Here is a 17,557-nt window from a genome sequence, read left to right as displayed (position 1 = left end):
CTTGACAGTTTCTCAATTATAGCTTGTAACTGTGGGCTTCAAAGCAATTCTGCAGTTCAGTTCACCTCTGCCAGTTAGTCAATAATGTTTATTGAATTCCCATGGAGGGAAGAACTCTGAGTGAAGGGGCCATTTCCCTATTCCTCAGCATTGGATGCCTTGATCCAGAGAGTCTGTCATTCAGCCAGCAGACCTGCTAAGGATCTTTCATTCTGAATCCTCATCGGCAGTGTTTTCCCAGAGAACTTCTGAGGCTGGCACTGGCCTCCTCCCATCCACCACCCTACACAGAGTCTCTTCCTGTCTGAACCAGATGAAAACCCTTTAGGCCGGAAGCTTTCCCTGATTAATACCAGACCCTTAATCTCATACCACCTCCTCCCCAATGCTGCTCGACTTTATTTTATAAATATGTGTATTGTTTGGCCTGAGCTGAACCAAACTATAATCTCTACAAGTTTAAGGCTTAGGCTCAATTATAGGATCATAGGGTATCCAAGTTCAAAGGGGTTTTTAAGGTTTAGCCCAATCATCTTATTTTTCAGATGAAAAATCAAAACTAAAACCCAGAAAAGGAAAATTACTTGTCACAGTATAGTCAAATGGCAGTAGGCTTTGGAGTCTAAAAAATCAAACCCAGGGCTAGCTCCTGGCTCTGCAAATCATGAGCAAGCTATTTGTACTTGAGCAGGTCACTGAACCTCTCTGTGTCTTCTTTCATTTTACTCTATAAAACAGGGGTATTGTAGTATTTCTGACATTTTTAGAAACAAATGGAAAATGCCTGGTAAATTTGAGCTGTTCAGTAAATGCTGATTGTTCTTCTTCAAGGTCACAGCTAGTATAAATGGTAGACCAGAACTGGTACCCAGAGTTCAGAACTGGAAGCCCAAGTTCAGGGCTTACTCTTTCCTGACCTGCTTCTGATCTCCAGAGGACTACCACCTTCAAAGGCATTCAGTAAACATCACTTGGGGTTGGTTATTAGCCAGACAGATTAGAATTCTTTCTCAAGACAGGCAGGTAAGAAGGGAGGGGTTTTGTTATTGTATCTTTTGCCTTGAGGGGAAAGATTCCATTGGTAACAAAAAGGTCCCCTCTATTAGCGGAAATGATTAATACTTCTTTAGTTAGGCAATATGTTCCCATCCATTTCTGAATTTGGCCTCACAGGAACCAAGCCACACAGACGGGGGAATAAGAAACCTAAGAAAACAGAAACAAATTGGTTTGGTGAGTGGATGTGGTTGAAATCTTTCATCTGGTTTGTCTCAACTGGTTGTGGAACTTATATGGGTCTTGAATAAAGCTGAAAATCCAAGCAAAATGTTATGAATATTGAGCCACAGGTATCAAAGCTTGGAGAATCTGATGAAAAACGAACCAATGTAAACCCAAACATAAGGATATTACACACCTCCTTTCCTGAAAGCCAATTTCTGTCAGGAGAAAAACACTTAACTTGCTGTAGGAGAATAATATGCAGACTTTCTAATTAATTATCACCTCAGTGTTTATTTTTCAATGAATCAGTGGGCTGGAATGATTAAAGCATATGTGGCTCAGAAACTCAGGCAGGAAGGAGCGAGCCCCGACCAAAAGCCGATGCTAAATGTGCCCACACTGGCTGTCCCTGCGGAATCCAGCCCTTCCATGAATAAAAGGGTTTTCTGAGGCATAAGTACTTACACAGCCTGCCAGTTTGACCCTCCACATATTGTGGAGACGGCTAGAAAATGGTAGTCCCAGATGGAAAGCTGGGGAAGGGTGAGTAAATAAATATGGAAGTGATATTCATTGTCCACGTCCTTTGCAGAGAGTCTTAGCCAAAAAGGCACTGACATGTCACCGTGCCTTGCTTTAGCTTGTTTGAGAACTAAAACGTTAGCCAACAGAAGAAACAGCCTATGACTTATTTTGCTTTAGTGAGACCAATGGGTAAGATTGTGCAGAATGAAGAAGTGTCTATTTTAAGATCCAGATGAAATGAGAACTTATTTCCTTGCCTTGCACTGTTCTTCAGCCATTTTCAAAGGATCAATGGAGTATTTTAGGTTGAGTAAGCCAACAAGTATATTTTTGATTTTGTGATCTGACAAAGAAACAACAGACCTCTTAGAACTCTAGTGAAACTATTTAGAAACTGCTTTGTCATAAGATATTTTTCAAAAATTTCTATGTGGCTAGCAAATTGCAGTTTCTCAGAACACTTAAAAAAAATCTGAAGTTGCTTTAGAAATTTGGAGAAGGAAGAGCCAAACTGAAAAATTTTAGTTGTCCTACTTAATTTGAATGAATGCTTATAATTTGTTGTATAAAATGTATCCACACATAAAAGGTCGCTTTAAAATAGATTTGCTTTATTTATTTATTTATTTATTTATTTGTTTGTTTGTTTGTTTGGCTTTTGTCTTTTTAGGGCCACACCCATGACATGTGGAGGTTTCAGGCTATAGGTTGAATTGGAGCTGTAGCTGCCAGCCTACACCACAGGCACAGCAATGTGGGATCTGAGCTGTGTCTGGGACCTACACCACAGCTCATGACAACCCCGGATCCTTATTAACCCACTGAGTGAGGCCAAGGATAGAACCTGCGTTCTCATGAATAGCAGTCCAGTTTGTTAACCACTGAGCCATGATGGGAACTTCCTGTGAACCAACCATCACCTGGGTGACTAAAAGCTCTTGTGTTTAGTTAAGAGATGTACATATTCATGAAAAAAAAAAAAAGAAGTTAGGCCTTGTAAAAATTTCTAATTAAAAAACATTATACTGGGAGTTCCCTGGTGGCTAAATGGGCTAAGGATCTCGTGTTGTCACTTCTGTAACACAGATTCGATCCTCGACCTTGGAACTTCTGCTTGCTATGGCCACAACTAAAAACATTCCCATATAATGCTGAACTAGTTAATGGGTAATCTTAAATAATTCTATCTAAAATAATACATAATTAGAAATTTAAACCTGAAGTTTTAATTGAGAGCAAGGAGTAAATTCGGAGAGGAATTTACTGAAGCCATTGATGTTCTTGAGAGGAAAATGGCCTTGGAGAAATATGGGTTGCATATAGTGGCTCCTCAGTAAATCTCTCTTCCTGATTTGCTATGAGATAAGGACAATGCAGGGAGGAAATTCTCACTGGACAAAGGAAATACATGAATTTTGATTCTTGTGTACAACAGGCAAAGCACTTGCATGTAGATATTTAATGAAGCAATGTCTTTCATGGCAAAGATGGGAGCACTGAAATGAGTGACCAAACTACCAAAATCTGGCTGGAATTGACATCAAAATATTTTTGAATACATAAACAGGTACAATGCAAGTTGAAAACAGTTTTTTGATTTGTAAATAAAAAAAAGGAAATAAACAGTATTAGCTAAATAATAACTACTGTCACCAAAGCATAATTGCAGGTATGCTGGGAAATAGAGAACTATGTAAAAATCAGAATGATCCCAACTGCCCTACCAAATTACTCAGCTAGAGGGTTCTAGACTTGGAACAGAAAATAGGATTAGGGTTTCCTGGATGATTTAAAAATAGCACTTCAGGAGTTCCCGCTGTGGTACAGCAGAAACGAGTCTGACTAGGAACCATGAGGTTGCGGGTTCGATCCCTGGCCTTGCTCAGTGGGTTAAGGATCCGGCACTGCTATGAGCTGTGGTGGAGGTCACAGACATGGCTCAGATCTGATGTTGCTGTGGCTGTGGTGTAGGCCAGCAGCTGTAGCTCCAGTTTGAGCCCTAGCCTGGGAACCTCCATATGCTGGGGGTGCAGCCCTAAAAAGCCAAAGGAAAAAAAAAAATCACTTCAACTGTTCTCTTAAAATATATTAATATTTCTAAGTGTTCAATTTCAGATAGTGGATTGAAAATATGTTTTAGTCTTCCATTCTATCTTTCAGGTACTGTCAAGAAAACAAACCATTCTAGGTATTTTAAATGAAAGGACTTTGGTACAGGGGGTTGGTTACCACACAATCAAAATGTTGGAAGGAAAAGAGGAGATGGTGAGTGAAATAAAAAGCTGCATTTCTAAGCTCTGCAACAGAGCTCAGAGTGTAGGATAATATAGCTGTTGGACTAGCCATGGCCTGGGATCCCCAAAAGTGGAGGTGAATAGATACTGAAGCCGCGGAGAAAAGAGAGCCATTGCTAGAGATGCCAAAAGAAACTGAGAGCAGGGGGAAAAATACCCTGGCTTTCCCCCTCCTCCAGTCTTCTAATCTTCTGCCAGTATCTCTCATTAGCAAACTGTACCCAGAAGAAGACAAGGAGACCTAGAAATTGTGATTCTCCACAATATGAAGCAGAGAGGGGAAAAGAGAGCAAACTGACATTCCATCTTCCTTCACCGGACCTCTAAAACTACACATACAACATGCATAAATATATGATGGCTCATGAAAATAAGACAAAAATCTCAGATGAGTAAAACCTATGATGACCCCCAGGAAAGTTGGAAAGCAAAAGATATCAAGTTGCATAGAGAAAGTGTGGGCCAGAATATGTACAGGGGAATACTAGTGATGGACCACAGACAGAGGGAAAGGAAGCTGAGCATAGTTGGGGGCACTGCATAGGATCACTGGATAGGATCATTGGATAGAGTCATTATTTGGAGTCAATAGTAAAGAGTAGAAATGAATGGTGAGCTCTGTTTATTTTCCTACCTTGGATCACAAAATCCAAACAGGAAGTCTGCCTTCAATTAGGAACAATGAAAATTGGCAACCTGATTTAAGGAGGAATTACCCCAAATCATGCAAACAACGACTGCCCATGGCATATCTTGCCCCTTTCTCACTAAAAACAGTGTGGCATGCAAGCTGCAGCAGGAATACCCACATTCTCCCCAAGAAACCACACAAATAGATCAAGACAGTCTAATAAGACAATCTAATAAGAACTCCAATGGTAAAGACAAATTCTCAATCCAAAAGTCTCACACACTTAAAGAAAACCAACAGCATAAAGAGAGGCATAAGGAAGGCTATTACGTCCATGGAATTAGTACAGGTAATTGTGAAACAAAAAAGAGATAAATCCAAATGCATCATTATTTTCAGTGAATATCAAAAAGGGAGAATGAAAAAGAGGTTTACTTTGGTTAGAGTTTTAAGTTTACTCCATATTTTTTTCAGTAACAAATTCACCTATGAAAACCAAAAACTTTCAATTTAAATCTTGGCTTTTCTTTTATGAGGCAAACTAAAAGCGCTTCTATAGTTGGCTATAGGAACCAAGTTGAGTGGTCTCCTAATAGGAAATACAACTACAATTTTGGTTCAAGCAACAATAATATGAAACTCTTTAAAATTATATTCTCGCACCTCAATGCTCAATAACAATTGAATGCCACCCTTGTAAACAGTCCTTTTTTCTCTTTAACATGTTCTGCCTTCAATGCTTTGCTTGTCCATGACCTCTCTGAGAAATGTGTACGTGTTGGGTGGTATATGTGTGCGTTAAAGTCAGATCTGTAGATCAAGGGCCCTGTCCTGCCATCAGTTTTAACCAAAGCTCCCTAAGATGTAACAGGAGCTCATATCTCAGCAGAGCAGATTTCTGGTTATCAGAAAAGCCTTAGAAGTTGATGCATGTAAAATCCACAGAGATGTCTTGGTAGCATTGCTTGAATCATTAATATGGTTTCCCCTTCTCCCAAGAGCCTCAAAGTTAATCTCTTACTTATATTCACTCTCAATCTGGCAGGAACCATTATAACTCCAATTATAAGAGTAAAATTTACTGTACTTCAATTTTAAGATGCATGTTTTTATCATCTCTGAAATCAAAATGCATCTTATAACCGATGGCATGTCAGCCTAATTACCTTTTTTTCCCCCCTTAGTGGTACATAAATAAGGGTACATCTTAAAATCAATGGTATCTTGGAGTCAATGAAATTTGGCTTTTTTTTTTTTTCATGCTTATTTTCACCAGTACAGAAGATGTGACTATTTATCTTGATAACTATTCTAACCGTCGTCCACTGTTCACAGAATGAATGTGTGTGTTTGTATGCTGGAATTTTTTTTTTAAACAGTAAATCATGTCTAGATATACATTTTATAGAACAGTATACAGCTATACTCCCCAAACTTGACCAGCTAGCAGAATCGCCAGGGGAGCTTTTAAAACAATACAGATGTCTGACCTTTCTTTCTGACTTTCAAGTTCCAGATACAGCTGAGAACCTACAATTTAGAAATCTCCCAGGCTGAGAAATTTTGAAAATCATGTTACAGATGATGAAAACAAAAGAGGAATATCTATCTGCTCTATAGGAAGCATACAAAGAATAATTTTAATATATAAGTACCACTGTTTTAAAGTAGGGAAAGAAAAGTCCACCTTGAATCATGTTCTTTCATATTTAAAATTTCTATTGTTTTATAGAAACAATATATATGGTAACTTCAGTAAATTTTTTAGCATGAAGAAGTCAACTCTATGATTTAAAATGTACTAAAAATTAATCTTTAGTAATTGTCAAATAGAGTTTTAACCACAGAAAATTATACTGATTTCCACTGAGACTTGAAAATCAATTCAATTCAATTCAGTGCCCTTTTTATGTTGCTTCCATGGTTTATGGCACACTGGTTAACTAGACATTATAGAATTATACTAGTCTCCTGAAATACTGGGTTGTGTTTATTTAATTTTGGTAGGCTTCACTGCACATGAGGAGGCATGATTTAATGGAAAGAGTCAGGAATCACAGGAGACCTGCCATTAACTGTGTGACCTTAGGCAGGTCATTTAATTTCTTTTGGCTCCAATTTTCCAATCTGTAAAATAATTAAGCAGGATTACATGACATCTAAATTTCCTTCCACCACTAATATTATACAGTTTTTGTAGTCTGAATGGATGCAAAGCCCTCCTGTATTTGTAGTTTATTGGCAAGAATATTTACACTATATTTGCAGCTTATTGGCAGAAACTAATTATTTGCAATGTGAAGTTAAGAGGTAACTTTGCTATGGTGACCTTGAACTGTGATAATTTAGTACACTAATAAATGGGCTTCTGGGAAAGGATTTCAAGTAAATTAAGTTCAATAAAAGGGGGAAAGAGTAGGAAATTAGAGAAATCCAAAAAACTAATTTGAATGAGTTTTTTAAAACTAACGTTATTCTATAAACATAAGATTGTATCCTTCAAAAGAAGAAGATTCAGATAAGCTTCTTGGTCAAGTAAAAGAAAAGAAAGACAAAACAGAAAAAAAGGTGAGAGTGGTTCTATTAGCTTGAACATTATCAGTTCAAAATAACAAAAAAACCTACTCAAACAGAAGAAATTAATTGGCATTTATAAATATTTACTGGCATCTCTAATGAGTGGGTTTCAGTCATGGTTTGATCGGGAAACTGGCTGAAATTCCTATCAGTTCACCTGGCTGTACCTCACTCTATGCGTTGGTTTATCTAGACTGGCCTTCATCATGATAACCAAACAGTTACAGCAATTCCAGTTCTTATTTACCTACATGACACTATCCAGAGCCAGAGAGAGGTCTTTTCTTCCCTCTACTATGTCATAAACACATGAATTTTGTCTGAACTGAGCTAAACCAATCTCTGAAGTCAAATGAATGTCATTTCCTGATTGACTTTAAGTGACAGCTCATTCCTCAACCATCAGAGATTAGATTATCAGATGGATTGATATGAGTCAAAGTCCACACCCAGAGCAGGAAGTGGGATCAATTCCATTCAAATCATATGCCTGCTCCACAATGGGGGAAGACCTATCCCCCAAAGAAAAGTCTGGTTGATTTTAGGAAGGGGGAAGACAAGAATGGGTACCTGGTAGTCTGTTAACAAGCATCTACTTCAAAGTTGAACTATACCAAGCATAGAGAAAATTTGGAGCCTATCCATCCAAAGATTGTGACCTGAGATATAGACTGACAATAGGCACAGAAGTTAAAAATATTAAACCAATCGTAGCCAAGAAAGGCAATGTAAATAAACTCAATACAATGTGTGACAACAATAGCAGAATGTTTAAGAGTTTGAGTCACAACAAACATGTTCAAATATCAGTTCAATATAGCTATGTAACCTCTGCCTTTCATCTATATTATGGTCACAATAATAATATCTTTGTCACAGAGATTTTATTTTGTGAGAACTACATGACAAAATGTAGGTAAAATGACTCTCAAAGTTAGCTGTAGAAATTTCTTAGATATTAGCTCTAGTAATATACTGAGGAAGACACAAAAGATAGTCATTCTGAAAAAGCTCCAAATGAAGGTAAAAAAAGAAAGATACTTCTCAGTAGTAATTATGACAATGAAAAATATAAAAACTCAGTGCCACAAAAAACTAAGCTTAAATAATTATCATGCCTGAATCCAGAGAACTGACAGACAGTTCCTTGAAAAATGACTTAAGAATTCACAGCTGAAACATGATGCTTTGTTTAGGACAAGTCATACAGTACAGAAAGATATTGCACATGGGTCAATAAAGATCAACTGAGAAGGAAATTGAAGGATTGAGTTGTGAAGAAGAAAAAAAGAAAAATAAATCATCTTATTTTGGGGGAAATGTTTCTCAGTATAAAAACTTTTAACCTCTCTATGAAAGTAATGGACATTTCAATATTTGGGGACCTTAAAAATAAAGTTGGATAAATGGAATGTCTAATTCACCTATAAAGAGCCAGACATAAAAAAGCCCATAATAAATGTGTGTTGTATAAATGAAATTCTATAAATTATTACATGTTAATTAATTTTTCCAACGTGGATTAAGTAACTGCCAGATGCTGTTCTAGGAGCTCGGAATATTTTAATGAACAAAAGAGAAAAAAGTTTCTGCCTTCCTGGAGTTTATATCTATTATTAACTTTCTAAGTAAATAATATTGTAATCTGAGAGTTCCATTGGAAACACAGATAATTTGGGGGAATCTTAATTTCCCATAGGCCAGAAAATCATATTCTTTGTCTTAGTGACAGTCCCGAGTTAAATGAAATAAATGGAAATTATACAAAATATTTGTATTGAAAAATAGAGATAAAAGTCTGTCAACTGTCAACACTTAGTCACAAGAATTTGGACTTTTTAATCATATTAATATTTCACTTTAAAATTCTTGCAGATTAATTATATTCTTGGCATTCATTATTGGTACAATGAGATATAATGCCATTTCATTTGTGATAGATTGGGTAGAAGCATCTTTGCTTAAGGTCTCACTTCTGTATAATACATTTTATGAAGAGGCACAATTTGAATCTCCTGAATGGGAGTACATAATGGAGTCTAAGAGAATGTCACAGGCTTAAATTTGTTACTTGTCTTAACACTTGCTACAGAACTCCTCAATGAGAAAACTGTTTTAGTTTGGAATATATGTCTTGGTAATTGTACTTGAAAGCAAAAAGTTCATTCCAAGGGATATGAATAAGTATTGTTTGTTACTCTCGAGAAGTTGGAACAAAGGAAGAAGAGACAAGTAGGGTAAGTCTAGCAAAATGGTAGAGTGGGATGTGGCCAATTCACATGACCTTGTGAAATTTTAGAAAAATTTTAGAATGCATGTAATTGTTGGCTCAAATTGATCTTTTGTAGAAGTCAGCTAAGAAGATAAATTTTGGATCTAGGCCAGCAGAGGCTGAAACAAGTCATTCTACATAATTTCAGGGAAAATATCAAAGTTTGAATTGTTAGAAATTGACGGAAAGTATGCAGAGGGCTCTGAATCCTTATGGGTCATAAAAATAAGGAGTTTATCCCACATAGTCCTAAATCTTGTGATGAGAGCATCTGGATGAAGACAGAGAGAATTCTTGATTGGATTATGGCTGCAAATAAAACTAGAAAGGCATCCAGCTGACAACTGGGTTACAATAACAAAATATAAACAAAATTACTAATATTCCTCTTTTCCATTGCTTGGCAAATATGTCCTTTAAAAATTCAGCTAACTATACTTTTGGTCCTTTGACTAAGCATTTTGTACTAATGTTTGAAATACGGTGATGGACATACTCTGACTTATTCATAATTTCTTGGGAATTAATAATAGTAGCTGACATTAAAAAGAAGTGATTGAATGTCAAATGTATTAACACGTTATGAGGAATAGTTTTTTCATCCTTATGTCAACCTGTGAGACAGATTCTGCTTTTATCATCATTTTATAGACTCAGACTTATAAAGGTTAATTAGAACAAAATAAGACAGAAGATCAATAAGGAAATGGAAGATAGACAATAGGGAAGACACATTATACCTAGCAGAAATATACAAGACACTCCGCTCAACAATGGAATGCATATTCTTCTTCAGTACACATGGGACATTCCCCAGGATAAACCATATGTTAGGCCACAAAACAAGTCTTAATAAATTCAAGAAGATTAAAATCACACAAGGTATTTTTTTTTCAATCACAATGGAATGAAACTAGAATGTAGAATAATGGTTACCAGCGGCTTGGAAGAGGAAAAGAGGAGTTTTTGATTCGTAAGTATAGAGTTTCAGATTTGTAAGATGAAAAAGTTTTGGAAATCTGTTTCACAATATGCATAATAACACTGTAGAGGACGTGGAATGTACTTTTCAACCCATAGTTTACAAGCTCCTAGAGTATCACAGTTTTTCCAAAGATGGCACGAGTCCATACGTGCCCTAAGTACTTTCTGTTGCCTGAATAGGATGGTCACATATATCTTAGTCATCAAATACCAAGCATCCAACATGCTAAGCTTATGGGAAAATCTGTCATAGTCATCAATGGGTTTCCCTCTCCTTGGTTGTATCAGGATCCTCAGTCTTTGTGTAGCACCAAAGCATAAGAAGGTCCCTGCAATTCCCACTGGTACTTCTGCAAGATCTACTGTTCTCTGTGGGCTCAGGACCTGCCAGAATATGGTATTCAAGTAACACCTGCTTTCATCTCTATAAAAATTCCCAAGAAAGGGAGATTTGAATATTTTTGCTTTTGTCTGCCCAGTAACTTTTCCTTATTTTGGCAACAGCACCTTGGTTTCCTTGGGGAATACATTTCTTCCTCACTATTTTTCTTTTCTTTTCTTTTCTTTTTTTTCTTTTCTTTTCTTTTCTTTTCTTTTCTTTTCTTTTCTCTTGGCTTATATGGAGGAGCAATCTTTGCTAGGTTGGATACATAACCCAAACCTGACCAATAAGAGCATTTTATTCTTTTGGCCACAGTAACTGGTAAGAGATGTACAGAAGACTCAAGCCAGGAAAGGCGAAACTATGAGGATAGAGGCTTTCTTTCTGGAGCTGTTGGGAGCTGGAGTGAGAGCCCACAAGAGAGTGGAAACAGTCCAAGAAAAGCAGGGAGGATGTGCAGAGACAGGTAAAACATGTGAGCTTTGGTTCTAGCCATGCTTGGACTGTCAGGGAAGCTAGAATATAGTGATTTCACTTTGCACTATGACTCAGACTCCCTTATGGTCTTCATTGATACACGGCTTCATGTTTGCAATGCAGGAGAAGGAAGGATCAAAAAGCAAACAAAACAGACACTAAGTTCTCAAAAAACTACCCTTTCACAGACATCTTCCATAAATAATCACAGGAGTGATTATTTATACTGTATGGAAATAATCTGTTTCAAATTAATGACATTTCCAAAATTTAGATAGGTCAATTAAAAAAAATGTATACCCCAAATTTACATACCCCCAATTTTCTGGATATATTCTTTTCAGTTTTCTTTTTGTTATATAGATTAAGAAAGAAGAAGCATAAAAATAGGTATTTTAACCATTGCAGTTTAAAATTTTAAAACATTTGTTACTTGTCAAAAGATACAAACAATGCAAAAAACAATGTATGGGCATTTCAATTATTTGGAACATACTATATTTGTCAATAATGCTCATTTGACCTTGCAGTATGATGTCATTGCATATTACATGTTATAACAAATTATGCTTCAGTTGTTATAATAGACATTTAAAAAACTTATGGTCATATAGAGAAACTGAAATTTCAATTTTTGATGTTTTCATTGTTTAGACTCCCAGATAAATGACCTCTAATATTCAGATGTATGTGGATGATGGAATTCCCGTTGTGGCTCAGTGGTAATGAAGCCACCTAGTATCTATGAGGATATGGGCTCGATCCCTGGCCTTGCTCAGTGAGTTAAGGATTCAGTGTTGCTGTGGCTATGTTGTAGGCTGGCAGCTGTGGCTCTGATTTGACCCCTAGCCTGGGAACCTCCATATGCTGTGGGTGTGGCCTTAAAAAAATAAAAAAAGTATGCATATGATGATGGTTTAAAAACCATTTATTTCAAAGACATAATGAATTTATAATAGCTGCCATTGTGTATGTTTCCTTAATCAGTAACTATTCGAGTTTTTTTTTTAATATATAATGATTTTTATCTTTTTCCATTATAGCTGGTTTACAGTTGTTTTTTTTTTTTAACTTTTGATAGAAAAAGTTCTTAGCCTTGAGGAGTTGGAAACTACTGATGGAAGGGAATTGGTGCCCTGCACAGTAAGCCAGAAAGGCTCTTACTGCCTTCGGGGTTCACCCAACACCAAATCTTTAGCAGGGTTCAAAGTCACGTCTTTGGAGATGCAAGTTTTCTCTTGTAAATGAAAGCCTTTTGCTAAAGAATTTCCCTACTTACACTAAACTTTATACCTTCAAACCCTCAAGAGAGAAAACATTTCAGGTTTCTATCACAGAAAATCAACTAATTTCTGCTGAATCCACTCAACATTCAGCATTTCAAATAATAGCATGAAAGCTGACACATCTACTTGCCTGAACAAATGAAATTAAAAAAACAAAACCCCAAACAAATCCAACCATCACTTCTAAGGAGAATACCTATGATTCAGAATTAGATAATTTTAGGATTAAGTTTTGTCAGTTCCCCCTTACACTTCTCCTTAAAGGGGAAAATTAACCCACAGTTGATGCCCCACATATTTACCATAAGGACTGATGTATTTTAATCCACAGACAACAAAAGCTGCATTAGTGTGTAGTTTTCCTGCCTGGATTTATCTGTACTAAGTCAGCAGAGAGATATTTCTGTATTACTTTTGCCTCCACCTGTAGGTAGCTGCTTTGGAACAAAACCCCATTTATCTGAGCTGGAAATAAAAGCATTGACAACACATTTTTGGAGGGTTTTGTTTTGTTTTTTGTTTTTCTCTTTTGGCCACCCTGCAGAATATGGAGTTTCCTGGCCAGGGATTATATCTGAGCTACAGTTGTGACCTAAGCCACAACTGTGGCAAAGCCGAATCCTTAACCCCCTGTGCCAGGCTGGGGATCGAACTTGTGTCCCAGCATTCCCAAGACTCCACTGATCCCATTGCACCACAGCAGGAACTCCAGAAGAATTGACAGCACATTGAAGACAAGATGCAAGCAGCCAACAATTTATGAAGGAAATATTTTTTACATAGTTCCATCTAGGTTTAAAATTTTTTTCTACAGTTTCTGCATTAATTACAAGAGAAAAACATACCCTTCCCCCAAACTTCAGAAAATACAAAAAAATTTTTTAAAAACTAAAAATTTCAATAATCTCAATACCCAATGATTGCCACTGTTATGTTGGCGTATGTTTTTCCAAACTTTTAACACACACACACACACACACACACACACAGAGGATTGCATCAAATATTTAAAAAAAGAAAACTAATCATCTTGAAAAATTATTTTGCTATGGTATTCTAGATCACTTTCTGGTTATCCAGATAGGATGATAAATTCCCTGGACAACTGGCATTTTATTTTGTAAAGCACTCTCAGGAAAATACATAGAGATCCCCACTATGAACTGTTTTTCAGCTTGAGGCTACAGGAAGTCACAATTAGAAACTCATACCTATTACATTTACTAGCCATGGGGAAGAAGCACTGAAATTGTCCATACGCACCTGTGCTATAGTCTGCAGCACAACAAAAACCAAGTATATATCCAGCATAGCACACTGTTTCCCATCTCTGTACTTTTTCTACTTTTCTTCAGTCTTTCCTATTAGGCCTCTGGGAACACAGCACTGACACAGGAGGAAAATGGCTCCTTGAAGAAATTTTTTGTGGCTTCTATCACTACCCTCTTCTGGATTTCTTACTTCTCTGACTATTCTTTTCGATTTTGTTAGCTCTTTTTTCCTCTGTGTCTCTTGTTGATGTAGCTCTTTCCCACCATTCTGTCTGTAGCTCTTCTCTCTTTTCAGGATTCTCTCTCTTCTGAATTTCTCTCTTCTCCTGCCATCTACTCTGAAGGCTTTACTAAACAACTACTTTCAACTATGAATCTCAAGTGTCTATTTCTTTCTTGAGCTCCCAAACTATACTCCTTCCAACTACCTACTCAGACTCTTTATTCCAGTGTCTATTTTAACTTGAACTCTCTAGGGAAAGTAGTTTGAGCCAGTAAATTAAAAAACACAAGACAAAACTCCCAGACCCTTTATCTATCTATCTATCTATCTATCTATCTATCTATCTATCTATCTATCTATCTATCTGCACTAAGCTACCATTAGATGTTGAGATATTTTATGGACAGCAGTGGCTCTCATTTATACTAACTTTGAAGAGCACTGCAGAAAAGGACAGACACAAGATAAGACAGAGATGCATATGATGCTAGTTGAAAACATAAAGTGTATTTAGGATCTCCAAAGTTCTGATCTAAAGGATTTGGGCTAACATATGTGATTTATCCTTGTACAGCCCATAATAATTAAGTTCCTGGGAACTTTGACCCAGACATTTGGTCATAGCATGTAGTGTGCTTTTCATTAAAGTCTATATTTTTATAAAATCCTTACTTTGTTGAATAATTTTCTTCTTCCCTAACAAAATAGTGATAAATGCAATAATTTAAACAAGGAAGCTACCATTGTTTTGTAATGTTGAAAATAATTACCCATCTTTGCGAAAGAAAATATATTTTCAAATGTCTTTGTGGGCTAATTTTATGTTATACGTGCCGGCAGAAAGAAAAAAAGCTTGTAGCCTCCTTCTATTTCTTTGAAGACGTAGTTTATCACTCTTTCTTTGACATGTAGTCATTATATTGTTTTTGAAAGTCAACTGGAGCTCCATAGGAGGTGTCCAAGAGATTTCACCTTAAGGTATAAAAAGCTTCTTTCTTAGGAAATTACCTCAAAAGCATGCAATTTACTAACCCCTAGAGACGTTTCATTCTGTAAATAGCTTCAAGAGAGCTTTCCTTATGTTAATTATAACAGAAACTGGACTTAAGCACATCTGGGAAATAGTGTAAAATTACTCTAACGGTCTCTTTCTTACATATATATTGGATCGATTCACAACACTTACAATATACAGCATGATAAGATTACCTTCCAATTCCCAGTCAAACCCAGTGAAGCCACCTCATGTGACAGACAATGCCAGATGAGCACAACTGGCAGGCAACTATCAGAGAAACATTTAATTTTGTCCTCTAATTGGCATATACCTTTGCAGGACTTCATTAATTTCATGTATATGTTTATTATGCTGGAACAAAATAAAAAGTCCAAGGTTAAAGTATTCTTGTCGTCTACTGTCCAAACTTTATCAATGGAGGCTTTGAGTTATGATTGATCTAATGAAACTTAGACCTTTTCCCAACCACTTATTCATTTATTTTTTTTGATCTTTTGTATTCTTAGGGCCACACCTGCAGCTTATGGAGGTTCCCAGGCTAGGGGTCCAATCAGAGTTGCTGCTGCCGGCCTACTCCAGACCCACAGCAACGCCAGATCTGAGCTGCATCTGTGACCTACACCATAGCTCATGGCAACGCTGCATCCTTAACCCACTGAGCGAGGCCAGGGATCAAACCTGCAACCTCATGGATCCTAATCAGATTTGTTTCCGCTGTGCCATGACGGGAACTCCCCAGCCACTTATTTTAAGAAATGACTGCTAATACCATGAGCAGACCAGAAGAGAGCTGATGACAAAAGTAATGACAAAGGGGATGTCTACCCAAATTGGCAAACAGTTCAGTTTCCATCTTTGAACTAATGTCTGTGGATTCACTGCAGCGAAAAAGACAGGAAATGGATTCTTTTTGTCTCTCTTGCCTGGACTTTTTCCCACAATTATATAACCTTAAAGACAGAGCTTATTCCAAACAATGTCTGAATTCTGGGAGATAGCTGAAGAGTTGGGGTGACAGTCTCTCCTGTCAGAACTAGAGAGTTTGCTGCATCATTAATCTTTTGCGCCAAGACAACTTTTCTTCAGCTGATTTTTTTTTTCCGTCTTTGCAGATGTTGAAAGTGCTCTCAGGTCAGAAGCAAATACAGATGTATTATTGCTTGATGGGCCTGCCAGTCTTCTGTTTAATATGATTTTTGGCACTTAGAATTTTTAGGCTATAATCATGCCTTTTCACCTTAAATTATCAAGTCCTCTCATATCTGTTACTGCCCTTTCAGTGGAGGCCTGATGCAGTCGGGCCTGAAGTCACTTATGGCTCAGAACATAGAGTGTCTCTAAGAAAAGGTACTCAGACACATTGCAAAACAGATTACTTCCATTCAGGAAACAGTTCCAGGAAGAATGAGTATCCATCAAGACCACACTGAAGTAAATCCAGCGTTTCTCAAGTTAGGCGTGTGCTTATGTACTCCCCACACAGCTTCCATGGATTTCAAACAGTTGTCTAACACCATAAATCTCAGCAAGCTGTGTTGTTGAAGCTGACTCTGTCTTGGTGAAAGTAAATGAGCCTGATTTATATTTACGATTCAGATCTTTTTTTTCAATAGATGAAAAACTGGAACTATTTCTATTGTGCATAAAAACTGCGGCAAGTTTATAAGTAGCTGTAAGGCAATCCTTTCTCTAAGTCTTTCCTCATTGTGTCCTTCTTTTTATTATCTTGCTTATATTTATTTTGACTACTTGCAAAGGGATTGACTTCATTCAGGATGAGAACAAGGCTGAATGAAGGGTGCCACCCAGGTAGTTCCTAATAGCCAAACTCTTAAGAGCTTCTTCTTTTTTTCAGTATTTCTCATTGGTACATTATGAACCATATGATGCATTTACATAATCTGAGCTATGAACTGTGAGTTTCTCAGGACACTTGTTAGGTGTTCACAAGATCAGTTGCATTTATAAACATTTAATTGCATTTTCCACATATACATTTGGAATTAGATTTGACAGTCTGGTTGGGAGCCACTTAAGGCTCACCTGGATCAAGCGACTTTGCTGAAGACAGGCAAAATGCCATTGTCCTGATGTTTAAAAATGCAAATCGGATTCTTGTCAAATGGTCTGTGCCTGAGGTTGTTTTTGTGTCAAAATGTCTCTTTAACAGAAACAAAGTATTCAGACTTACTTTGGTATAAAGTAGTTCTCAAAATGTGCAAGACTGGCCTTTGCTGGGAGCCTCTTAACAATTGAACATTCTCAGACGCCACACAGTCCTACTAAATCTGAAACTCGGGGGGCGGGGGGGGGGGGTCGGCAAACAACTGTGTTTAACAAACCCTCTCAGTGACCCTGACACTCACTACATTTGAAAACCACTAGTCTAAATA

At 37.0% G+C, this 17,557-nt stretch overlaps 1 long non-coding RNA gene across 6 annotated transcripts in view; it reads right to left on the bottom strand.

Annotated features, from left to right (window-relative positions):
- LOC146405620 (uncharacterized) overlaps positions 1 to 17,557 on the bottom strand; it is a 141,334-nt gene that overhangs the window by 92,424 nt on the left and 31,353 nt on the right. The window lies entirely within an intron of this gene.

Source organism: Sus scrofa, chromosome 2 (genome assembly GCF_054392235.1).
Source record: "Sus scrofa isolate SSC_HxYL_T2T_F1_AM1 chromosome 2, Sscrofa_HxYL_maternal_Yorkshire_Landrace_v2.0, whole genome shotgun sequence".
NCBI classification, from domain to species: Eukaryota; Metazoa; Chordata; class Mammalia; order Artiodactyla; family Suidae; genus Sus; species Sus scrofa.
Note: the sequence above shows the minus strand (reverse complement) of the source record. Positions and strands in the feature narration are given on the sequence as shown.